We start from the raw sequence: 27,678 nt of genomic DNA on the forward strand, positions 1-27,678 counted from the left end.
CATTATGTACGTTCATTAAGAAAACGACCTCGTTTATTTTCGTTAGTGTTGATTCATTCATTATGTTGTTAAATGATTATTCATTAAGATGTTTTTTTTTGTTTTTTTAACGGAAAATCTAACCTACTCATAAACTACTTATGTCACTTGAACCATCAACCTCAAGAAGGGAGGGCAACACTGAAACGTAAATGAACATGTAAAACGAAGATAAATGATCATAAATATCCAAATGATAGTATTTTGATACTTTGAGGTTTACAAACTCACAAATGTATTATAGACAAAATCATTGATCTTCTCTTGCTAATTTAGCGAGAAATCATTGAAAAATAAGCAACGGTGCACTCAAATCAACTACTAGTTTGTGATGCTTCAACGTCTTATTTGTGGGCAGAAATTTATCTCGGTGATCGGCGGAGTTTTTTTTTATTATTATTATTCTCAACCAGGTTTTACTACGGAACTAAAGATAGATAGAATTCATTTACCTCCAAGACCGATTTCCCAAATAAATAAATTTGTCCCCCACCCATGTTAACACTACAAAGATTCAATTCAATAGCGTCGACAAATGGCTCCCCTAATGCTCTTATATGTCGCCGCTAAAGGCTTTAATAATGACATGTCGAAGCTAACACATTGCTTCGCTATTGCTTTGATGTAATGCTCAAAAAGTATCGCTAATCGGGTCACTACTATTGAACAAAAACATTGATTTAATCGAGAACGTAAGAACAATCTCTACTACATAATTTTCAGCATTTTATTATATTGAAAAAATAACTGAATATGTCAAAAATCATTAATTTTTATTCTCTATAAATGGATATAAATTTCGAAAACTTAAAAACACTAGGAACCCACTTAAAACGAGAACTTTTTTCCTATACAATATTTAAAAAAAAAAAACAAAAAAAAGCACCAATCCACTCTCCTATATCAGCAACTAAAAAAATCGTTGAATAATATATATATATATATATATATATATATATATATATATATATATATATATATATATATATATATTCAATACAGAACCATAATTATTGGTTCTTCAAGGAACCAAATCTTTTTTTTCAATTTCTAGAGCTTATTCTTTATCGAAAAAAAAATTTAAAAATATCTAAATTCATATATTAACATTGTGAATGTGAAAAATATTTTTCGGATTCACCGTGTGAATCCGGATTCACATTGTGAATTTTCAAAGATTCACATTGTGAATTTGACGTAAAAAAAAATCGAATTTGATATCACTGGAAAAAGGATAAAAAGTTATGAATTTCTGTATTTTTAGTTTTTTTTTTGATAAAAAATAAGTTCTAAAAGTTGAAAAAAAGATTGGTTCCTTGGTTAATTATGGTTCTCTATTGAACCTCACCCTATATATATATATATATATATATATATATATATATATATATATATATATATATATATATATATATATATATATATATATATATATAAAACCTAGGTGCATTTACATATATAAATATGCGTATTTTTTTAAAAAAAAACTTGGTTTTTGATTTTTTTTAAACCAAACTCTTAGATGCAACTTATATATGATTGATTTTTTTGGTGTACATGATCTTTATGTGTGCAGATGTGTATATTCATATGTTTATGCATATGCATATACGTTATATGCATATGACTGTTTTTTAGCAAACCTCTTTTAGTGATTCTCTTATATGTTGAAGAGGGTCTTAATGATTTTTTTCTTTTTTGAAAAAGGTTTGTAGAAAAAAGGTTTTCATTTTTTAAAAAAAAAGTCCATAATGTTTATAAGTTCGAGAAAGAAGAAAATGTTTATTGTTAAGGATGATTTCGAGAAATCGATCGACACAATTTATTGGAAGTAACTTGATGAGGTTCTTACGTAAATGGGCTTTGGAACGAGATGGAGAAAATGGATCTTTGCTTGTATCTCGTCACCTAGACTGTCAGTTCTAGTTAAAGGAGTACAGACTATGCAATTTCACATGAAAATATGAGTTCTCCAAGGTGACCCGTTGTCTCCTTTTTTTTTCATCATGGCGGCGGAGGGGCTAAAATTTGCATTATTGGAGGCTATGGAGAAAGGGTTGTACAAAGGGTTGTAACTTCCCAACAACAAGACTTGCCTTTCTCTATTCCAATATGTGAATGATGCGCTTCATTTTAGGAGTGGAATAGACAAAATATCCTACATATTATTCGAATTTTGAGATGTTTTCATATGGCGTAGGGTCTTAAAGTCAACCTTAATAAGAGTATAGTAATGGGAGTTGGGGTGCAACGGGATGAAGTGGCTACTTTGGCTAGATATATGAATTACAGTGAAAAGTCCCTTCCATTTAACTATCTTGGCATCCCGGTGGGTGCATGTATGACGAGATCTTCTAGTTGGCTACACTTAATCAATAAACTTCATATTGAGCTCTCATCTTCGAAGGCTAGGTGTTTATCAAGTGGTCGTAGATATATTCTTTGTATGGTAGTGCTCGAAAATCTTGGTCTCTGTAACGACCCAAAAATCAAGGGTAGAAATTTCATTTTTAATATAGCTAAAACATTGATACCATTTGTTTAAAACATTTCAAATCATCATTAAGTAAAACATTTATCAGAGTTCATCCCAAAATCATTCATTGCGGAAATCATAGGTGTGTGCACTGCGATCAATCCGAGCTCTTCATTTCCAAATCGATGATACCTGAAACCAAAACTGTAAACCGTAAGCACGAAGCTTAGTGAGTCCCCCAGAGCATACCCCACACACAATCCACATAATCACATACCATATTAGCTATAAAGCTACATATATCACATAAGCCATGCATACATAAACCTGTAAGAATGCCATGGGCTACCCCACATGGTCTTTACCTAGGAATGTCATGGACTACCCCACATGGTCTTACATCCAATGCCATGGGCTCCCCCACATGGTATTTACCTAGGAATGCCATGGGCTACCCCACATGGTCTTACATCCAATGCCATGGGCTCCCCCACATGGTCTTTACTTAGGAATGCCATGAGCTACCCCACATGGTCTTACATCCAATGCCACGGGCTCCCCCCGGGGTCTTCCCTGCCAATATCATAAATAATCAAATAACATATCATGTATCATAGAAGTATCTACACATAACACGTACGTAAACCTGTAAAGATGCCGTGGGCTCCCCCCAGGGTCTTATACCATTGTGCCATGGGCTACCCCACATGGTCTTCCATGCAAGTATCACAAAGACAACTAGCATACCACATATCACATAATCACTAGCATACCACTTAGCATAAAGCTAACTATCATACCACATATATGTACTACAACTAGTGTACCACATAACATAAAATGGGCCGACCTTGGTGCCTTAGACCCATTGGTATGGTGAGAAGACTCACCTCGCACTGCAGAAACTTCCCGTATGATTTCCTTAGCTGCTGCCCTGCCAGCTTCCCGAGCTGTCACTACCAAACAATATACCCAATTAGCAATTGGGTCCCATACCATAATCCTTAATCCATGCATGGGGTAAAATGACCATTCTACCCCAGGCCCAGTACGATCCAAAACTAAGGCCCAATCCCAAAACAAAAGCCCAACACTAGGTAGGCTTTCCAAGCCCACTAGAGGCCCACTAATGGCCCAATTTGCCAAATTGGGCCCAACCCCTCTAATGGGCCTTACCTTAAGCCCAAACATATTTCTTTCCCAAAACATTTGACTTCAGATGGTCCACTAAGGCCCAAAGGCCCAAAGTCCACTGCATGGCCCAACCCGAGGCCCAAAACACTCCAAGCCCATAACTGATGAGTACGTAGGGCGTACTCCCTTGTACGCTAAACGTACTGGATGAAGGTGGTGTACGTTGCGTGTACCTACACGTACGCCCATCGTACTCCTCTGTTAAGCTACTTTTCCATTAAGTGCTTAATACTCCATTCCAGCAACTACAATTACAGATTCAAGTCCTCTTCGACATCTTAATCCATAAAGTTGATTCCTTGGTGGCTTGCAATCCACCAAATGAGCCCAAACTTGGAAAATAGAAATAACTCCCATGGAAGTGGCTAGATCTCATGCAAGGTCACAAATGAGCCCTAAAGATTGAAACTTTACTGCATATGGGACTCATATGGCACTAAGGGTGGCAACCCTGGACCTAGAAAACGAGTTGAGTCATAAAGGTCCATTCTTGGGACCAAAAAAGTCCATAAACTCATCCCAAGAGAGATCTAAGAGATTAATCATCAAGCTCATGACTTTATACCTTGAAAAGATCTGTAGTGAAGCAACAATCCCAGATCTGAACCTTCTCTTTTGCACCAACACCTTGCCTTGACTTTTGCTGCCTTGAAGAGTGGATCCAAAACACCAAAATGATCTCACAAAGCCTTCCAAGCTCCAAGAATACTCAAAGAGGATTAGGGTTTCGTGAAGACTGTCTAAGGGTGAGAAGGAGGCTAACCCTAGAGGGTATAATGTTCTTTATATAGTGGTACACCCTAAAAATTAGGGTTTAGAGACTCTGAGCGTACGCTGGGCGTAGTTCTCGTACGCTGGGAGCCACATCTCCAACACCCGCGACCACTTATTCCTTCTACGCTGGGCGTACCCCAGCCTACGCCAGGCGTACTCATGTGTTGGCCACCTTACATGCATGGGATCTTCTTGCCACTTTTCTCCACTAAGGACCAATAATGCCAATAACTTCAAAGTGCCATAACTCCTTCATTCTAAGTCCGTTTACGATGAACTTTATATCCATGAAAGGGTGGCGGGAAGCCCTATGCTCCTATCCATTCCCCCAAACCTAAAACCTTCCAGATAAGACCCGAGACCCATAAAAACCGAATCGTCAGATTACACTTATACCCTTGGCCTCCGAAGACACAATCGAACACTTTCAAATCCGGGTGTTACAGTCTCTATTGGTTATCGCTCTATAAAGCACCGATTGAAGTTACAAACACGTTAGAAAGTATAAGAAAAAATTTCTTTTGAGGGGGGAATATGGTTAAAAGGGAAATCCCTTGGATTCCATGGAACAAAGTGTTGGGTCCTAGAGATAAGGGTGGACTTGATATCGGGAGTCTTCAAGCTCTTAACATTGCTCTTCTTGGAAAGTGATATTGGAGGTTCCGAGTAAGTGGAAATGCTCTTTGGAAGGAGGTTATCATCGACATTTATTGGGTCGGTGGTGACATTAGGGTTTTGAGGCATGTTGTGAAAAAAAGAGGAGTTTTGGGTGTGATATGTCATTTACATATAGGGCTGACCTGTTACAATATTAACATGCCTTCGTTGTTTGAAAATTTCAACAGTTTTTAGAGATGGTGCCCGGATCCAGATAGTATGTATTCAGTCTCTTCAATGATAAAACTTATAGACATATATAGACATATATAGTTTAAGGAAAATGAAGGGAATAACCTACTGGAATAGACTGGTCCCGGGAAAGGTAAACTTGGCGTTTTGGAGGGCAAGTGTTGAGCGGCCGCCCAAAAGCATGTCTTTCTTAATTAACTTATATACAAAATAAAAAAGTGGCTGCTCTCACCTTCAACCCTAACATTTGAGCGACGACGTTGACTTTTGTTCATCACCTGCCACAGCACGGTCAGGGGGGTGCCCGATATTCAAGATCATCAAAATAAGATTGGGAAAGGAATATTTTGATTTACGGATGATGATGGATGAACGTGGAAGACAGGCAAGAAAAAAATGTAAAATTCAAAAAATATGGTGAAGGGTCAATGGATACATGGAGAAACTAGCAAGACGGTAACCAATCCTTATGCACAGAAGGTTTGTCACAATGCATCTACATTCTATGGTACTAATTTTCCCAATACGTTGGCTTCAACGAGCTTATGGCAGGTGTGTGCAAAGTTTGGAAAAATTGTAGATGCTTATATTGCAAGAAAGCAATTGAAAATAGGAAAGAGATTAAGATTTTTTAGATTCACTGGAGTAGAAATTTCCATCTTTTTTTTTTGTCATTGGCGAGGTTCCAAAAACCAAAACTAGTAGATCATGCTCAACTTAACAAGTTGTTGGGTAAATTGACTAAGGAAGGTGTATAAAAACCTTCGTATGCATCTGTGGCGGTTAGTAAGGGTTTGATTGGGATGGAGAGTAAAAGTATAAGTGAACCTAAGAAGCTAGTGTTGGAGTATAAAGATTTTTTGATTGTGTAAGACTCGCTAAAATAGTTATAACAAAGGTACGTGAAGTTTCATCCATGTAGAATTTATATAAAATATGTTTGAATGAGGGGTGTACTGGGTTGGTAATTCATCATGTTGACGAGTTATGGGTATGGATTGAATTCCTGAACATTGATGCATGCTAAGCATTTCAAAGGAATATGTCACACCCCCGACCGGTGGCAGAAACGTCAGGAGGCGCGACGTTAGGGATGTTAGATCATAGTCATTGAACATATATTGAACAGTTCAAAACAAGATGTAACATACATATCACTTCCATTTACGGGCAAAGCATTACATTATAAAATGTTTTAAAAGTACTAAAATTTCTAATGCTAGAGGTTCCTTGACAGTTAGGCATAACTATGACTATAATAGGTCTTCAGTAGCTTCGTCGATCAACCACTGTTTCTGAAGGTGCAATCTTCCATCACTCGGTTTCCTAGGAATACATGTGGTTTGGAGAGGTCAACATAATGTTGGTGAATTGACATGTTTTGTATATTATTCTTTGAAAATAGTGTTTTACTATTCCTAGGTACTAGGGTTTCCATAAATCTCATACTTCTTATATACTACTATTGTATCCATATCTTAGGGGTATACTTAAGGAAATGAGTGCTTTTAAAAGAAAACTAACCGAGAATGACCTCAATGTAGGATGGTTGGATACAGTCCAACATTTTCGTAGATAACTATATATTTATGACATGAATGGAGTATCAATGCTCTATTATATAATTAAAATATATATTTATATTTAAATAGATATTCTTAGTGAAGCCGATTGGCGGAGTGCTAATATGACCATTATTCGAGTTGAGTGACAACATAACATACTACAGTTATCCTTTTGGAATCGGGTGTTGTGACGACATAATATACAACTATTCTTCGTCTGAATCGAGTGACGACATAATATACTACTATTATCCGTTTGAGTTGAGTGTAGTGACGACGTAATATATTATTATTCGTTAGTGTAGTGATGGTATAATATATTATTATTATTATTATTTGTTTTGAGTTTAGCGTAGCGACGACATAATATACCACTATTATCCGTTTGAATTGAGCGTACCGACGGCATAGTGTGAATATTATCTATGAGTATTTAGCAGAATAACGACTTTGTATAATGTTTTCCTTGAGAGGTGGCCAGAATCACGACTAGGTGAAATGTTATCCGAGAGATTTGGCCAGAATAAAGGCTAGGTACTAAGTTACCCTAGGGCTTTGGCTATAGTAACTACAAGAGTATCGGTGTTTCCTGGAAACCGCCCTGCATAACAACTAGGTATGATTCTATATATCATTGTGGTTTAGTAGAACAACTAGGCATAATATTAGCTAAAGAGTTTGGGCAGAGTTTCTACTAGGCATATTATTATCCTAATGTTATGAGCATAATTATCTAACTACAATTAGTTATAAGTATGTAAAGTTGCATTTTAGATATGTATCCCCCCCAAGAAAAGATTTGCAAAATGGGGTTGTGAAATCACTTGTAGATGTGAAGCCGTTGTTGTAGGGTAGAATTCGGAAGTCCGCAACTTGGGAGGCACTTGGGATCGGCCGGACTCGAGAGTATAACTTAATGATAGCTAAACTATATAAATAAAGAGTTTTCTAGGGTTTTTATAGGGATATTTCGAAGTAGGTGTGAAGAAATGAATTTCCGGGGCTTGCTATTTATTGCAGTTTTTGGAGTGCGCGCCGTGCATTTGCATGTCGCGCAAGTGCACCTGAGCCACAAGAAACGACCATGTGTCACCTTCTAGAAGCTTCTGGAAGTATGTGCCATGCACCCGGCGCGCATTCGCGTGCATTGCGAGCCACGCAAAATGTTGATTTTGTAAAATCCATAACTTCCTAATACAAGCTCCATTTTGATATTCATTATATCCACGCGTAGCTCTCGACAGGTATTACAATTTTCCTCTAGGTTGCATTGGCAAATTCTGACTTTATTTTTAGCTCTTAATTTTATAAGATTTAATGTTTTTGCGAAAATTATACATTTTCATACGGACTCCGATTTTGTTATTCTTTTTCTCAAAGTTCTTATCTCGAGGAGTACTACGACTCTCCTTTTGGTGACTTTAGATAAAGTCAACCATTCTTTTCCTCGCTTTTTAACGTTGAAATTTGGTGTGTGCGGTTGATTTGTATATCTTCTAAAATTCATAACTAATTCATACGAAGTAGGATTTCTACGAAATTTATATATTCGACATCACGTTGACGTGAAATTTTAATATATATATATATATATATATATATATATATATATATGTTTCGGCGCACTAATTTTTACAATTTACGGATGATTCGGTTGATTTTTCCTAGTTATCTTAATACGAAACTCGTATTTTTATCATAGTTTGATATATACTACATATTTAATCTATAATACTTGACGTTTGTTACTTTTGGCGATTGACGATCGGTAACAATTATCGCAATTGTTACATTCTCTCCCTGTTTAAGGAATTTCGTCCCCGAAATTCAACTAGTAGTGCCAAACGCGGATGCACTATTGTGAGAGTTTGAGTGAATTAGGATTTATTTATCTTATTGTTGTAATTATATTTTTATATCATACTTATATACATAATTACATAGTGTTTGTTCAGGATAATTTGGGCATAGTAATAACTAAGTACTATGCTTATCCTTATAGCTTAGTTTTATAGAGAGTAACCGACTCCCTAGGGTTCACCTTCGAAGTGAAGTTTAGAAGCGATTTAATTTTTGTTTTGAGAGATAGTGAAGGTGGCATCAGCCAAGTACTTTCCGATACATAATGGTAGTGATATTGCCATCAGACAAATAGTTTCTGGAACATAGAGTGGTAGGGACATCAGTCATGTACTTACTAGAACATAGAGTGGTAGTGACATCAGTCAAGTACTTATTGGAACATAGAGTGGTAGTGACTTCAGTCAAGTACTTAATGGAATATAGAGTCAAAAGATATCGAATCCCTATGATATTTCGAAGAGTTCTCGAAACAATTCATTCTAGAATTCTCGAGGGATTCATAGTGTTACTACGAGTGCTACTTAATGTTATCTAATAATTTGGGGAATACTGTTGCATGCAACTAAAATTAAACATTTTTTCGACCGTATGATTTCTCCCTATTACGGTTGGACTCAGATGACAGATGTGCAATAGAGCTAAATCACATTTTCTAAAACTATTTAATTCTAGAATCATGTAACCTACGCATCCTCCTATTAATTAATAACATGTGTTTCTTAGCTTTTATCAATTTTGTGTTTTAACGAGTGTTTAAATCCAGCGTTCGCAAAACTATATCATCATTTTAGTTTGTACGCAAGTTATTTAGCGAGGACAAACCAAATTCTAAGAGTGGATCCTGGGTAGCGTCTCTCATGCCAACGAAAAATGTTCTTCTCCGAGCATTACCTCCTTCATTTCCCAATCTAGGGCAGTCTCTTTTGAAGTGTCCAGTTTCTCCACATTCATAACAGTTGCGATTTCAAGTTCTCGGGTTTGTGGCGCGGGTCGGGCTCCTACATGACTTACCCATGTGGCCCTTCCTACCGCAGTTGTTACAAATTAGATCTATGAATGCACCTTCATGGTGATAGTGGCACTCCCTACATAACGGAAGATCTCCAACATATTATCTTAGGGGAGTGGGTGATGGGATGGTTTCTAGGTAAACTATCCCTGAGTCATCATCAGATTTCCTCTTGTTGTTTCCAAACTTTAGATGGTCATCTTTCGAGACCATAGTGCCCTGGAGGATTTCTTGATTGGTTAGGTTAAAAGCCAGTCTCTTGGCACTATTGTACGTAGTTGGTATGGATGCCGATACCAATCCTTGAATAGGTTGAACTAATCATCATATGTACCTTTTGACCATTTTGTGCTCCGGTGTGACAAGGCTAGGGTAGAAAATAGCAAGATCATTAAAGCCGTTGGTATAAGATGTAATGTTTGCATCTTCCATGGCAAGGTTCCAGAGCTCTTGCTCTAGATTTTGCATCTCCTCTCTAGGACAATATTCCTCAATCATCAGCTGCTTCAGTTCATCCCAGGATATGGAATTAGCTATGCTAATTCCCATGGTTTTGACATGGCTGTTCCACCATGAAAATGTTGTATCCTCGAAGGTACATGCAACAAATTTTACTTTTCAATTCTTAGCACTGAAGCTGATCTCAAATATTGACTCCATCTTCTCGATCTAGCGAGTTAGTCCTACTACTCCTTCATTTTCGTAGAAGGTTTTGGGCTTACAGCTCATAAATTCCTTATAAGTACATGCCCTTGGGTGACCTTCGTTACCACCCTGAGTACTATCTCCTCTGGTTCCTCCTCATTGTTCGGATCCGACATTCCTATTGGTTCTAAAGTTATCTAGGGCTTTCATGACTCGTTGGGCGAGCAATGCTTCGATTGTTGCTGCATCTATGGTTACTGGGTCAAGGTTGGGTTGTGTCCTAGGGTTCCTTCTGGTGACTCTCCTCTGAGGCATGTTTGGATCCTATTATAGTTTAGTGACAGAGGGAATGTTATTCGATGACACCTTTTTGTAGATGCGGGTAATAACGATTAGTCGCATGAACAAATATCACAAAAGTTTCTAGGTGAGGAGCGGAAAACTTCGATGTTCTAGAAAGACTGTAGTGATGATACTACTTTCTTGCTTAAATTAAATTCTTATAATCCGTGGATCTTAGGGCATAACTTTTAAGCCAACTAAATTACGTTAGGGAGCTATTGCTAAGCGGATTGAGCTCTTATCTTTTGTGTACTGACTCCTGCCTTTGCGGTGATGACTTTTGCTCTGCAACTTGTGTCTGGAGCTTCAATCCTCATATCCAGTCTTAGCTCCTCATATAACCTTTGGATCATATAAGACTGACTTATGACGCTTCTTTTGATGATTCCCAACTCATCATTGATTTGATTGACGTGACATGTAGCGTATGTGGCTAGGGTAGGCATGACAAAACTATGTGATGATTCTAGGGAAAGGGATTGGTAGCGAATCCTATGTTGATTTTTGGCCTCTTTATTTTCATAATGCGAGAAATCAACTTCTTACTTGGGGAATTTGTCTCTTCCTCACCAGGATCGTCTTCCTTAGAGGACTCTGAAGGGTCCTCAAAGGGCTTTTATGACGATTCGATTGGATCTCTAATTGTTTATGAGGTATTGTCCTTTTTATAGGATTCCTCGTCAGGGGTTAAGGAAAAGTATGGGTATCCTTGGTCTTAAGAGGGGATGTCATAACTTGATATTTCTCTGGAAATGGTCTCGTAACCCTATTTCCAAGATCTGTCATTCTTATGCATTGATCGTGCTATATTTCCTAGATAGTACTAGTCTGAATCATTGGATTCTAAGTTCTGTGAAATTCTCGAGAGTTTAGTCTATCAACTTCCATATCCAAGATTAGTTGTATGTCGGTCTAACCATAATTCAGCATAGGTGTACAGGATATGCCTAGTTGTGGTTCGGCCCACATATCGTGCCAATCTCAGATATTATATTTTACCTAAACTCTTGAGTTTGGGTTCCTATAGATTTGGTTGTATATATTTAGGTGTTTTCTCATCGAGGGGCTGAGTTTATATAACTCTACATATGAAGTTTGTTTGTGTGTTTTATTAATTCTTGTTTTGTACTTCAAGACTATCAAGTAAGGATCACCCAGGTGAGAAGTGTCGGAGGGCAGGACCATTTTAGCATATGGTCGTTCCGAAATCTAGCAACCTAAACGACAATTCAAACTAGACACCTCTCCCGTAAGTAGTCTATCAGTAGTGTAATTAATAATAATACTTTTATTTGTAGGTTTGAGGACAAACCTAATCGAAGTATAAGTCCCTAGGCTATAGTCATAATTCCTAAGAAAGTACTAGTTTGCTATAGCGAATAGCTCTGATACCAATCTGTCACTACCTCGGTCGGTGGCGGAAACATCGGGAGGCATGACGTTAGGAATATGCGATTATAGTCATTGAACATACATTGAACAGTACAAAACAAGATGTAAGATAAATAACACGTCCATTTATGGGCAAAACAATACATCATAAAATGTTTTGAAAGTACTAAAATTTCTAACGCTAGAGGTGCCTTGAAAGTTAGGCATAACTATGAAGATAATAGGTCTTCAGTAGCTTTGTTGATCAAACACTGGTTCCGGAGGTGCAATCTTCCATCACTCGGTTTCCTAGGAATACATGTGGTTTGTTGGTGAATTCACAGGTTTTGTATATTATTCTTTGAAAATAGTGTTTTACTATACCTAGGTACTAGGATTTCCATGATTCTCATTCTTCTTATATACTATTAGTGTATCCATATCTTAGGGGTATACTTAAAGAAATGAGTGCTTTTAAGAGCAGACTAATCGAGAATGACCTCAATGTAGGTTAGTTGGATACAGTCAAACCTTTTTTTATATAACTATATACTTATGACATGAATGGAGTATCAATGCTCTATTAAATAATTAATATATATATATAATTATATTTAAATAGATATTCTTAGCGAAGCCAACTGACGGAGTGGTAATATGACCATTACTCGAGTTCAGTGACGGCATAACATACTACAGTTATCTGTTTGGAGTCGGGTGTAGTGACGGCATAAGATACAAGTATTATCCGTTTGAATCAGGCATAATGACAATATAATATACTACTATTATCCGTCTGAGTTGAGCGTATCGATGACATAATATACCACTACTATCCGTTTGAATCGAGCATAGTGACAACATAATATACTACTATTATTCATTTGAGTTGAGTGTAGTGATGGCGTAGTATATTATTATTCGTTAGCATAGTGATGGTATAATATATTATTATTATTATTATTATTCGTTTTGAGTTTAGCGTAGTGACGACATAATATACTACTATTATCTGTTTGAGTTGAACATAGTGACGGTATAATATACCACTATTATCCATTAAAATTGAGCGTAACGACGATGTAGTGTGAATATTATCTATGAGTATTTGGCAGAATAATGACTAGGTATAATGTTTTCCTAGAGAGTTGGCCAGAATGATGACTAGGTGAAATGTTATCCGATAGATTTAGCCAGAATAAAGGCTAGGTACTAAGGTACCCTAGAGATTTTGCTATAGTAACTACAAGAGTATTGGTGTTTCTTGAAAACTGGCCAACGTAACAACTAGGTATGATTCTATCTATCATTGTGGTTTAGTTTAACAGCTAGGCATAATATTAGCTAAAGAGTTTACACAGAGTTTCTACAATGCATAATATTATCCTAATGTTCTGAGCATAATTATCTAACTACAACTAGTTATAACTATGTAAAGTTTATCCCCCACCCCTCGAAAAGATTTGGAAAATAGGGTCTTGAACTCACTTGTAGATGTGAAACCGTTGTTGTAGGGTAGAATTCAGAAGTCCGCAACTCGGGAGGCACTTGGGATGGCTCGACTCGAGAGTATAACTTAATGATAGCTAAACTATATAAATATAGAGTTTTCTAGGGTTTTTATAGGGATATTTCAAAGTAGGAACGAGAGAAAGAAAAGAATTTATGTGTGAAGAAATGAATTTCTGGGGCTTGCTATTTATAGAAGTTTTTGGAGTGCACGCCGCGCAAGTGTGTCTGAGCCACACGAAACTGCCACGTTTTGCCTTCTAGAAGTTTCTGGAAGTGTGTGTCGTGCACCCGGTGCGCACTCGAGTGCATTGTGTGCTGCGCAAAATGATGATTTTGTAAAATCCATAACTTCCTCATGTGTGCTCCGTTTTCGACGTTTTTTATATCCACGCATAGCTCTTGACAAGTACTACAACTTTCCTTTAGGTTGCATTGGCAAATTCTGATTTTATTTTTAGCCCTTAATTTTATAAGATTTAATGATTTTGCGAAAGTCATATCTCTCTCATACGGACTCCGATTTTGGTGTTCTTTTTCTCAAAGTTCTTATCTCGACGAGTACTACGATTCTCTTTTTGGTGACTTTAGCTAAAAGTCAACCATTCTCTTCGTAGCTTTTTGATGTTGAAATTTTGTGTGCGCGGTTGATTTTTATATCTTCTAAAATTCATAACTAATTCATACGAAGACGGTTTTCTAGGAAATTTATATTTTCGAGATCACATTGTCGAGTACTTTTAAAATATGTAATATATATATATATATATATATATATATATATATATATATATATTTCGGTGCACTAATTTTTACGATTTATGTATGATTCAGTTGATTTTTCCTATTTATCTTAATATGAAACTTGTATTTTTATCATAGTTTGATATATACTACTTATTAACTCTATTATACTTGACGATTTGTTACTTTTGGCGATTGACAATCGGTAACAATTTTCGCAATTGTTACAAAATATTAGCATTAAAGGATTCCTTAAAGACATAACACCACTTAAGAAGAAATTTGTTGTTGAGGAGAGAATGGTCTGGTTAGAAGTAGAACATCTTCCACTGTGTGTATGGGGTTCTTCGGTATTCATGATGATCAGGGCTCTTTGGAGAAAATTTATGTTTTTTGAGGATATCGCGGTTAGTTGTGGTCGGTTTTGTGTAAGTAGAAAACATAAACATATTATTTCAGAGACGGTCATGGTTTGTATTGAAGGTGTGGAGTACCAGGTTAGAGTTTGAGAAATAGGAATATGGAAAGCTGATATACACGATGATGTGGAAATAAGTAGTACAAACCAAAATCAAGATGATTTAGAGGGAGAATTTATGGAGAATAATGAGGAATCTTATTATGAAAATGAGGATGTGGTAAAAGAATCTCAAAAACAAAATGATGCTATGAATATGGTATATCAGAACAATTCAAGTTTCAAAAATAATTATGAATTTATAGATAGGCTGTCAAATGCTGTTGAAAATACCCTTGTATCACAAAAATCTGGTACAAAAGTTAATTTTAGTGAGATATGTAATACTCAAAGTGAAAACTGACCTGATAACAACGAAGATTTGATTGAAGATAGCTGTCCTTCGGGATATTTACATTTGAAGCATTCAATGAAACCTAATTGCACAAACTGATGATGTAGTAGATGAGGGAGGGGATCGTCAACTAAATGCGACACTGTGATTCCCATATCTAGAAAAAGTTCTAAGTCGAGGGTGAATAGAGGATTGACAATGGTGGAAAAATTACAACAATTAGTTGATGATGGTGGCATGATGGGATATGATATGGATGGCTGCTTACATACATTGGAAAGATTGTTGGAGAGAATGGTTGAAACAACATCTATTAGATGAATATTATGTACATAAATGCAAGAGGGATAGGGAAGAGGAGTTGGATAAAAAGTATATGTTATCAGCATGGAGTCAATTTTCTTGGAGTTCAGGAAATGTTAACGACAAAAATAGAGTTGCTCAAAATCAAAACAATGTGGGGAAATTTTAATTTTGATTTTGCATGTAGTTCAGCAACGGGTAGTTCTGGATGTGTTGTCTTGGTTTGGAATCCAACAGTCTTTTCTAAAGATCATATTTATTGTGGGAAGAACTATGCAATTGTGGAGGGAACTTGGGTTAGTCTAAATGTTAAATGCTTTATAATTAACATTTATGCCCCTCAATCTCTTTCTGCAAAGTCTAATATGTGGGCTGAAATTATCGAGTTTACATCTACCCATCAGGGGGCATGTATAATATTTGGCGATTTTAATGAAGTTAAAGAGGAGAGATATCGATTTTGGGTCTGAATTTTCATTACATGGAGCTAAAAAATTTAATCATTTTATTGAAAGTGTTGGGCTAGTAGAGATACAATTGGGTGCCCAAAATTTTACTTGGATGAATAAGTTTGGAACAAAAATGTCTAAGCTTGATAGATTCTTTATCTCAGTAGATTTTGTTGATGTTTTTCCTCAAGTGGCAGCAATTGTTTGGAATGAAGATGGCCAGATATGAATTTCAAAAAGCTTTTATTGAATGGTTTGGAAACAATAAATTTAAAGATTGATGGTGGGGTTGCTACTCAAGATGATATTTTGAACCGATTGGATTTATTGAAACAACTTGATGATCTGGAATATCAACATGTATTAGACATAGCTCAAAAATCAAGGAGCAAGTAGGTATTAGATTGGGATGAAAACTCCAATTACTTTCATTGTTTAATGAGCAGGGTCGGAAAAAGCAATCAATTTAGGGAGTGATGGTAGATGGGTGTTGGCGCACCGATCCAATGGAGGTTAAAGATGTATTTTTGAAATTTATTAAAGAAAAATTTGGACCGATAGACGTATTAATTCTGGAGGATCATAGCCATCGATTTGCTTCTATTTCGGATGCTGATAGAGAATTTCTTGAGGGACATGTTTCAGAGGAGGAGATTAGAGATGCAGTGTGGTCTTGTGGTGGGGATAAAGCACCTAGTCCTGATGGATTCCTAGTTTACTTCATTAAGAAGTATTGGTGGACCATGGGCGGTGATATTATTGCATATGTTCAGGATTTTTTTTAGTACATGTATCATCCCAAATGGCTCTAACGCATCGTTTATCACATTAATTCCTCAGGTCCCGAGCCCGCTTCTCATAAAGGAATTTAGACATATATCTCTTATAACAATATAAAATTCTTGCCACTCGACTTACAAGAGTGGTGGGATCGATTGTGTCGGAAGAACATATTGCATTTATAAAAAGGAGATAAATATTGGACGGGCCACTAATAGTGAGTGAAATTATTGATTGGTATAAAAAGAAAAAGAAGAAATTGATGATTTTTAAAATAGATTTTGAGAAAACTTACAATTCATTAAGTTGGAAGTATTTAGATCATGTGTTGGAAGGGTTCGGGTTTAGCCATACTTGGAGAATCTTGATTCGTGCATGTTTAACGTCAGCTATATCATCAGTACTCATAAATGGGAGCCCTACTTCTGGATTCTCCCTACATGGAAGGTTACGCCAAGGTGATCCATTATCATCATTTTTGTTTATACTTGCTATGGAGGGATTTCATATGATGATACAAGAAGCAATGGAGTTCAAGTTTATTAGTGGTGTCATAGTAGGGCATCAAGAGTTGCGTCTCTCTCAGTTGCTTTATGCAGAGGACTTGATTTTTGTCACTGAATGGGCGGAGTCTGAAATCAATAACATCTCACAAGTTTTACAAAATTTCTTTTTAGCTTCAGGGTTGAAGATTAACATGCAAAAATCAACTTTATATAGTGTTGGTGTTGATTGGAATAATTTTCAACATGTGGCAGCTTCATATGGATGCAATGCAAGTCAGTTACCGTTTAATTATCTTGGGCTCCCGATGGGCGCAAATATGAATAGGAAGGATAATTGGGGTGTAGTGATAAAAAAATCGAATCAAGATTATCAGGTTGGAAGGCCAGATGCTTGTCAGTTGGAGGGATATCTACTTTAGTAAAATTAGTCTTCGGGAGCATTAGTATTTACTACATGTCGATCTTCAAAACACCGGATGGTGTTTTAAAGAAACTTGAAGCTTTGAGAAGTATTTTTTTTTGGGATGGTGAGGGTCATTCCCATAATTTGACTTGGGTAAAGTGGGATCACGTAATTTCGATTCTTTAAAAAGGCCGCATTGGGTTGGGTAGACTTTCAGCCTTTAATAACACATTAATGCAAAAATGGCATTGGAGATTTATGGTTAATGGTGATTCATGTTGGGCTCGAATCATAAAATCAATTCATGGTGAAGATGGTGGGTTCGTGAGGTCCATCAGTGGAGGGAGATGTACGGGAGTCTGGGCAAATATTGTATATGTTATTCACAAAATGGATGAATCCAATATTATTCCAACGGGAACACTCTATAAAAGGATTTGTAAAGGTAATACGGTTAAGTTTTGGACAGTTGTGTGGTTGAGAGATCAACCATTCCAGGTTCGGTTTAATAGATTATTCCAACTAGAATCTAATCCTCATCGCTTGGTTAGTGATAGATTTTGCAATGGATCTTGGATATGGGACTGGCATAGACAGTTTAGAGATCGAGTTGAGGCAAAATTTACCCAGTTGTTGGAGGCGTTGCAAGGAGTGGTGATTTCTGATGCACCTGGTGGTCATTAGATCCGGTTAGGGACTTCTCGGTCAAGGTGACAAGGAGCTATACTGAAGATGTATCTATGGTAGGTGGCGGTCAAGCTACTACATGGTATTCTTCACTACTAAAAAAACTTAATATATTCTTGTGGAGGTTGATTCTTGATAGAATACCTACTAGGTTTAATTTATCGAAAAAAGGTATGGACTTAACAACGATTGTGTGTCCATGTTGTGGTTTAAGTTGTGGTTTAACAGGTGAAACCGCGAGACATTTATTCTTCTAATGTGAGGTGGCATCGGTTCTTTGGTCTCTTGTGGCTCGGTGGTGTGGGATGACATTCTGTGATCGATCAAAGAGTGGCTCTCTTGGGTTGATGACCAAGCAATATCTCAAAATAACAAGTTGCCGCTACAAGTGATTTTGGTAACAACGTGTTGGGTGATATGGAGATTGCAGAATTCTTTGGTGTTTAATGCGGTTCATTTTAGGAAAAATTCATCGTTTGATAGTGTTATTTTACATTCTTTTCCATGGTTAAAGTTTCGAGCATCCAAGTCCGATGTAATTTGGAATGCTTGGATTATAAATCCCTTGTAACTGAATATCAATTTTATTCTAACAATTTGCTAGAATTGTGAATATATGGTTATATAGTTGCTCAAATAAAAAACATGTCTTTCTTGAATGTGTTGCCGGTAAAGAAACAATGTTATTGGTATTTATATGGTGGGATCAAAAAGTGGGTTAGGTGAGCACTTTAGAGGACTTGGCAAGGTTGATCTCCGGACATATGTCGAAAGACAAGGACGCAAATGGGTTGGGTGAAATCAGACTCACTTTCGTATGGGTATTATGGCGAGTAAGAAACAACAAGTTGTAAAATAGCTTGGTGAAGTCGACAAACGTCCTTTTTAATGAGATCCAAATGTTCTCATATATCTGGATTAGAAATAGATCTAAATAGGGTAGGAATGTTTCGTGCGATCTATGGTGTTTAGATCAAAAAATCGTTTGTAATGTTGTTTTAACTAGCATAGAATCTGTTGGTGATTTTATATCATCAATATTATTTAAGTGTAATAGGATTAAATTTGTTGACCAAAAGTGATCTTGTTGAATATTGAACAAGTTGGGATGGTGTAGGAGTGCACACTTGTTCAAGTTTTTCAAGATTCAAAGTACATTGTTATTTAGGGGCGAAGCCCCTAAACGAACGGGGGTCCGGGGGCAGCGCCCCTGGGGGGGTCCAAGGGGCAGAGCCCCTGACTGGGATCGATATTAAAAAAATGCATCAAACATCCAATTTTAGAAAGTTGACCCTTTTTTCCCTGAGATCCGTTTAGTGACAGGTTTGGTAGTTTTATGACAGTTTGTAACTGTCTATTGACAGTTTTCAGACAGGAATGATATATCCGTTTTTTGGTCATTTTTCTGGTACATCTTGAAGAACATTTCACATACATTCTCAGATTTTATTCTCTGAATTTCATCCAATTGAGTGTTCGATCTGTACCATCGAAATACTTCAATTTGATAGTGAATCACGACTTTCAGAGAATCCAAGCAATCTATTCATCCCCTATTTTCTAACAGCATCTTGCTGGTTGATGTCGTTTAATAAAATTCTTGTTGTCCATTCTCTCTCTCTCTCTGTGTGTGTGTGTCTATGTGTGTATATATATATATATATATATATATATATATATATATATATATATATATATATTAGGGGTGGAATTGGTACGGTACCGAGTTTTTTGTCTTCAAACCGTGTACCGTACCAACTATAGTTGGTATAAGATTTTAGCTACCAGTACTGTACCAAGTGTACTTGGTACCAATTAATTTGGCTACCAACAAATTTGGTTGTTATATATTGGTATTTGGTATATACCAAAATTTTTAACTAATATGTACTATACATTAATATAAGTTGAATTTGTGGACATTGGGCCGTTGCTTCACTCGCTTCTGGTAGTATTTTTTTTTGGAAACCACTAAAAGGATTAAAAGAGGTCCACCCCCTAGCAAGTTGCTAGAGGAAACAAATGGTAAGAGTACAAGTTCAAGGAATGAGAAGTTAGTATTCCTTTTTAAGTTTTGGTGTATGTATCAATGATCTCGTGCACATCAAACAATAAGTATCAAGAAATTTGCCGGTCAATGTGTAAGTTTAGTAATTCTAAGACTTGTTAGTTGTTATTCTAATTAAAACATGAAGATATGACAACTCATATTTCTTTGTATTTATGAATTGATATATATATATATATATATATATATATATATATATATATATATATATATATATATATATATATATATATTGGTTGGTACGGTACAACCGTGGTATTCAAAATTTCATACCGTTACCGTATCAAGACTACTTAATTGGCATGGTATTACCAGCCAAACATATTGGCTACCAAACAACTTGGCTACCGACTTAATTGGTTCGGTTGGTAACATGTTAGTTGGTTCTCTGTGGTACATATTTGCCAGCCCTAATAAATATAATCTAGATCAAATAAAAAGAAAATATATGATACTAAGGGTAAGAAATGCATCATTTTTTTTCAGTTTTTTTGGCGAACTAACTAAATGAATCATTTATTAAAACAAAAATAACAAAATTTTTAAAAACTAACATTGCTGATTCACTTTTTTTACTGAATCAGATGTTGGCTCACTTTTGGAGCAACTTTAATAAGTTTCCACAAAAATGAATCATTGATGCGTTTTTTCGAATTTTTTTGCGAATCATATTATTTTTTATTATCAAATGATTAATTTTGTTGATTTGCTCAAAATCATACAAATGATGCATTTCTTAATTACCCTTACTACCAAATAAATATTTACGGGAATCATATCCTATATATTAAGTTGATCGTGTCAAATAGTTTTCTTGAACCACGGAATTATATAAAAACTAGAGTGAAGCTGGTTCTTGAATAGTTATACATGTCAAATTATGATACTGTCGTTCCCAATTCGTGACCATATCGATTAGTTGTGCATATCAAATGATGGTTAAAGGTCAAAACAAGCCCATAAATGACCAAAGAAAACGAGTTAATTTTTAGATCCTTGCATATTCAAACTTTAAAGGTTTGAAAAGTTTGACTGATTCTGTGTGTTTCTGTGTATATATGAACAACTATACTAACTTCTATTAAAACAAACCCGACCAACTCTTTCATTCACTAACACCTACTCCATTTTTCTTGCACTCTTTTTAGCATTCCTATAGACCATCAATTGAAGATTGTAAGTTGAAATCTAATATATTACACCATGGCAGCTGTTAATCAATTAGCTTCAAGCTTTTTGTGTTCCTCTTCTTCATCATCTTCGTCTTCTCGTAGAGATGTATCAAGATCTTCTATTCACTTCCCAAAGATTGGAACGAACAATCTGAGTAACCTTATCCCAAAGATCCAATCAGACATGGGTTTGGTTGAAGAAATAGATTTCTCGACATTCACACACAAGAATACGAGAAAAAACTCTAGAGCGTCTCCTGATCCTGAGGTGATGGAGAAGCTTTATGTGATATTGGAGACTGTTTCAGATCGGTTGGAGATGCATAAGAACGTTGGAGAACAAAGGAATAACTGGAACAGTTTGTTGTTAACATCTATCAACACCATTACTCTTTCAGCTGCAACCATGGCTGGCATTGCTCCTGCTATAACTACTATACCTGGTGCCCCTTTGGAAACACTTAAGCTCTCGTCTACTTTCTTGTATTTGGCCGTCACGGGGATGTTGATTATCATGAACAAGATTCAACCATCCCAACTGGCCGAAGAACAAAGAAACGCTGCAAGGTTGTTCAAGCAACTTGAAAGCCAAATCAAGACAAAAATCGCTATAGGAAATCCTACTCTTAGTGACGTGAATGAATCTATGAAGAAAGTTTTGGTTATAGATAAAGCCTACCCTCTTCCTTTACTTGGTGTCATGCTCGAAAAGTTTCCTGCTAAAACTGAACCAGCGGTTTGGTGGCCAGAAAAAAGAAGGACAACAGCTAAAGGAAGAAATGGAAACAATGATTGGAGTGTGGAGTTAGAAAAGGAGATGAGTGAGATCCTTAGGGTTTTGAAGGTAAAAGATAAAGCCGATTACTTGAGATTAGGTGATAAGGCTTTGAAACTCAACAAAGCTTTAGCCATAGCTGGTCCTCTACTAACCAGCTTTGGTGCGCTTGGTTCAGCCTTTCTTACATCATCTCCTCATAATTCATGGGCGATGGTGCTTGGAGTCATGGGTGGTGCGATGGCGAGCGTTGTGAATACTATTGAACATGGTGGGCAAGTAGGGATGGTCTTTGAGATGTACCGAAGCAATGCAGGATTCTTTAAGATGATGGAGGACTCCATAGAATCAAACCTAAAGGAAAGAGACGTAGAGAGCAGAGAAAATGGAGAGGTTTTTGCGATGAAGGTGGCATTGCGGCTAGGAAGAAGCTTATCTGAACTTAGAGAGATTGCAGCTTCATCTTCAAGAAACAGGGTAGACATTGAAGAGTTTGGAAGCAAGCTTTTCTAATTAATTAATTAATTATTATGAAAGTTTAGAAAATGTATGGATAACTTAACTTTTTCATGATGTGTATAAAATAATTCTAACTTCTAACTAGCGATTTGGAATGAATCTTTTTGTTTGAAAAAAAAAAACTTGATTAATTTTTTCATGATGTATATAGAATAATTAAATCATGAATTCGTAAGCTAGTTGAAAACTTTATATATCCTTTTCCTTGTTGGCACCTATTTATTATATTATCCCTAACTAATTAAAGAATGATCATTAAGTTATTAATAATGTTCTTATACTTCAATATAATAACAACATAACACTACATGCTCTATAAAATATGCATGACCTCTACATTGTTATATTTAAACATTAACATGTTGGAGAATAAGTCTTTTAGCATATAAGTGGAATTAGGAATAAATTAGGTTTCTCGTTTATTTGTTTATATATATATATATATATATATATATATATATATATATATATATATATATATATATATATATATATATATATATATATATATAGAGAGAGAGAGAGAGGTTCCGTTGAGATTAAAAAAATAAAGATTTTGAGATTCAACCCCAGCCGCCACCATACCTACCACCACAACCACCATCGCCACCACTACCACCACCTCTGACACTAGCCGACCCCACCACTGCCACCTTCGTCATTTATACCACCGCCACCTCTACGAACACTACATCTTCTGCCACAAACCGTCATAATCATATATGATTATTCAATGTGAACATACATATATGTATAATCATTTATGATTAGGCACATACGTATAAACATGTATAATCATATATGATTATACATTAGGGGTGAGCAAAAACCGAACCGGTCAAAGAAAAACCGATCAAACCACAATAAACCGCATCCGAAAAACTGAAACCGATGCAAAAACCGATGGTGCGGATTTTATTTTCACAAAAACCGAATTTATTGGTGCGGTGCGGTTTTTATCTAGAAACCGGTCCACCAAAATCGAACCGCACCGCAAGTGTATAAACAATAAAATAAATCAGTAATTTATATTATATACAATTATAATTTATACATATTATTTAAAGAACAAATAAATTCTACTATATAAACCATAAAATAAATCATAAAATTTTATTATATACAATTATACATAACATTTGGTGGATCGTTTATGATTACATAATATATATTATTTAGAGAAGTGAATTTATATCTGTTTTTTTTTTGCTGTTAAAAAAATTTTGGTAGGAATTTACCTTAGTTATTTATTTTTACTTTATCATAATAATAGTTATATTTTGTGAGTTTCTTACTTTATGTTTGTAAATTAGTGACTATGTGTAAAGAGTACGTGGGATACAACTTGCATGCTTACTGTAACAACGTAAATTTTCAAACCAATTTTTTTTTTCAATTTTAAAACACATTTTTCTCAATTCAAAACATCTCAAGTGTCATAATATCAAAACATCAAAACACATATCAAAAAACTGTATGTATAGCAAATCCAGGATCCTCTCAAAACATTACTCAAATCTCTGATGTGTGTACAATCAAGTCGCGCCTTCCCGTGATCCTGAGAAGTACCTGAAACACATAACACATAACACGGTAAGCATAAAGCTTAGTGAGTTCCTCAAAATACCACTCATATCTCATCAGCCTCTCATGGCTATACTCAGATAAGACCCTCCGGTCAAATGTGTCTCAATGGGACTCTCTAGTCCCACAACTCAGATGGACCCTTCGGTCCCTCAACTCAGCAACTCAATATAATACACAACATACATATCACAAAGACAAATAGCAGGATATCTCAATACACAGTATAAGCACATAAGACCCTCTGGTCACACATAGGTTACCACTCAAGGTAAGTATAGTGAGAAGACTCACCTCGTAAGAACTTGGATAATCTCGAACTCGAATCACCGGTCTAGCCTCCGCCTAACACAACGATAATAATCCCTAATTAATAAGGCTCTCACTGAAGCTAAACTAACCCTTCTACAAACTCACAGAAGGGAAAAATACCATTTTACCCCTCTATGGCCTTATAGTCCACAAATTGACCAAACCCTAAAAGTCAACCGAAAGTCAACGGCAGGGAGTACACTGCGCGTACCAACTCTCTACGTTGGGCGTACTCGGCTGGCATGCATGCATCGGGGATGCTCGACCCCTACGCTGCGCGTACTGGGATTACGCACAACGTACGTCCCAGTTTCACTCTCCTCACATATTTGGTCTTAATCAGTTAAGACCTTCGCTCATATCACAGATCTGGACTCCCTAATATCTGTTAATCCATAAAGTCAGTGACTTTAACCCTTTGCATGGCTGATTAGGTCACAAACACTCAAAATACTCATCCTCTTTCCTCATAAAGCTCATATCTCATGCATGGCTTGCTTCTAACGTCCAAGATTGTATTTTTATGACTTTACTCCACAAAATACACTAAAAGGGGGTTGATCATGGTCTCTAGAGCTCATTATCTCATAAAGTCTCCATCTTTTGGGACAAAACCCTAAAATACTCTATATAAATGCACAATTCAAAAGAGTGAGAAAGCTTGAAGCTTTATACCTCTATGTGAAGCTTTCCACACAGCTAAGCTCAGATCCAAAAGCCTGGACTCTCACTCCTTCTTCTCCAAGGCTTCTTCTCCACTTCAAGAACACAAGATTACACTCACAAGCTCTCAAATGCACTCACAAGCTATAAAAACGATGATTTAGGGTTAGGAGGGTTTGGTGTCTAGGAATGGTGGCCAGGAATGAGGCCATCATATCCTTTATATAGGGGACTCACCAGCAATTAGGGTTTTCATTCTGGGGCTAGTACGCCCAGCGTACTAGGTGGTCTCCGCGTCATGCTCCGCAAATAACTCTGGATGCTGCTCCCGCATCTCCGACTCCGGCTCCCAAGTCGACTCGGACCCTTTCCGATGCTGCCACTGGACCTGAACCAGGGGCACCTCTTTGTTACTCAGAACCTTCACCTTTCGATCTAAAATCGCGATCGGTCTCTCAATGTAATTCAGGCTCGCATCCACCTAACTGTCCTCTAGGGGTACCACTGCCGTCTCATCGGCTACACACTTCCTCAACTGAGATACGTGGAAGGTGTTATGAATCTGACTCAACTCCGCCGGTAGCTCCAACCGGTGGGCTACTCTGCCTACTCTGGCGGTCACTCTAAAAGGACCGATGTATCAGGGCCCCAGCTTGCCCCGCTTCCTGAATCGGATCACCCCTTTCCATGGGGATACCTTTAGGAGGACAAAATCTCCGACCTGGAATTCTAGCTCGGATCGTCGCCTGTCCGCATAACTTTTCTGGCGACTCTGGGCCGTCAGTAATCTCTGTCTAACCTGCTGAATCTGCTCAGTCGTCTTCAGCACTATCTCAGTGCCACCCATCAACTCTCTGTCCCACCTCTCCCCAACAAATACGAGTCCGACACCTCCTCCCATATAAAAGCTCAAAGGGAGGCATACCAATACTCGAATGGTGGCTGTTGTTGTAGGAAAACTCAGCCAGGGGTAAGTAAGTGTCCCAACTTCCTCCGAAGTCCATGACACAGGCACGCAGCATGTACTCAAGAGTCTGAATCATCAGCTCGCTCTGCCTGTCCGTCTGCGGGTGGTACGCAGTACTAAAGTGCAAGCGCGTGCCCAACTCCTCATGAAATTTCTTCCAGAATCTGGAAGTAAAGCGCACGTCTTGATCTGACACTATCGAGATCGGCACTCCATGCCGAGATACCACCTCTCTCACATAAATCTCGGCCAATCTCTCTGCAGAAGAGCTCTCACTAATAGCAAGGAAGTGAGCACTCTTCGTCAGTCGGTCCACAATCACCCAAATCGCGTCAACTCCACGCGCAGTCCTCGGTAACTTGGTGATAAAGTCCATAGAGATCTGTTCCCACTTCCACTGGGGAATCTCCAGAGGCTGCAATGGACCATGTGGACGTTGGTGCTCTGCCTTGACTCGACGGCAGGTCAAGAACCTCTCAACTACCCAAGCAACATCCCGCTTCATACAGGGCCACCAGTAATCTCTCTTCAGGTCCAAATACATCTTAGTAGCTTCGGGATGGATCGAGAATCTCGATCTATGCGCCTCCTCCATCAGTATACGCCGAGCTCCGCCCATAAAGGGCACCCAAATCTGCCCTCGGAAAGTCATAAGCCCTCGGCTATCCGTCGCAAACTCGGACACCTGTCCAATCACCCGCTCCCTCTTGCGGTTCTCCGGTCTCACGGCCTCCACCTGAGCCTCTCGAATGGTATCTAATACTGGAGTCATCACCATCATCCTCATACACACATCTCGGATCAGAGCACTCTCTGCTCTGCGACTCAGGGCGTCGGCTACCACATTAGCCTTGCCCGAATGATATAGGATCTCATAGTCATGGTCTTTCACCAGATCCAACCATCTCCTCTGTCTCATGTTTAGGTTGGGCTGATCCATGAGATACTTCAGGCTCTTGTGGTCCGTGTATATGGTACACCAGACCCCGTACAAATAGTGGTGCCAGATCTTGAGGGCGAACACCACCACCCCCAGCTCCAGATCGTGGGTGGGATACTCGTCTCATGAGGCTTAACCTGCCTCGATGCGTATGCTATCACGTGCCCTCTGTACATCAGCACCGCCCCCAACCCGGATATAGATGCATCACAGAAAACCACAAAGTCCTCCACTCCCTCGAGAAGGGCTAACACCGAGGCTTCGCATAAACTCTGGCGAAGAGTCTCAAATGAGGTCTGCTGCTCGGGACCCCAAGTTAAAGTAACGCCCTTCCGGGTCAACCTGGTGAGGGGGGACG

At 37.4% G+C, this 27,678-nt stretch overlaps 1 pseudogene; it reads left to right on the forward strand.

Annotated features, from left to right (window-relative positions):
• Positions 1-21,486: 21,486 nt before the first annotated feature.
• LOC145125168 (putative F-box protein At4g22030 pseudogene) lies at positions 21,487-22,953 on the forward strand (annotated as a pseudogene).
• Positions 22,954-27,678: the final 4,725 nt, after the last annotated feature.

The sequence above is a fragment of the Lactuca virosa genome, chromosome 7 (assembly GCF_052849685.1).
Source record: "Lactuca virosa cultivar CGN04683 chromosome 7, Lactuca_virosa_CGN04683_v6, whole genome shotgun sequence".
In the NCBI taxonomy this organism is placed as follows: Eukaryota; Viridiplantae; Streptophyta; class Magnoliopsida; order Asterales; family Asteraceae; genus Lactuca; species Lactuca virosa.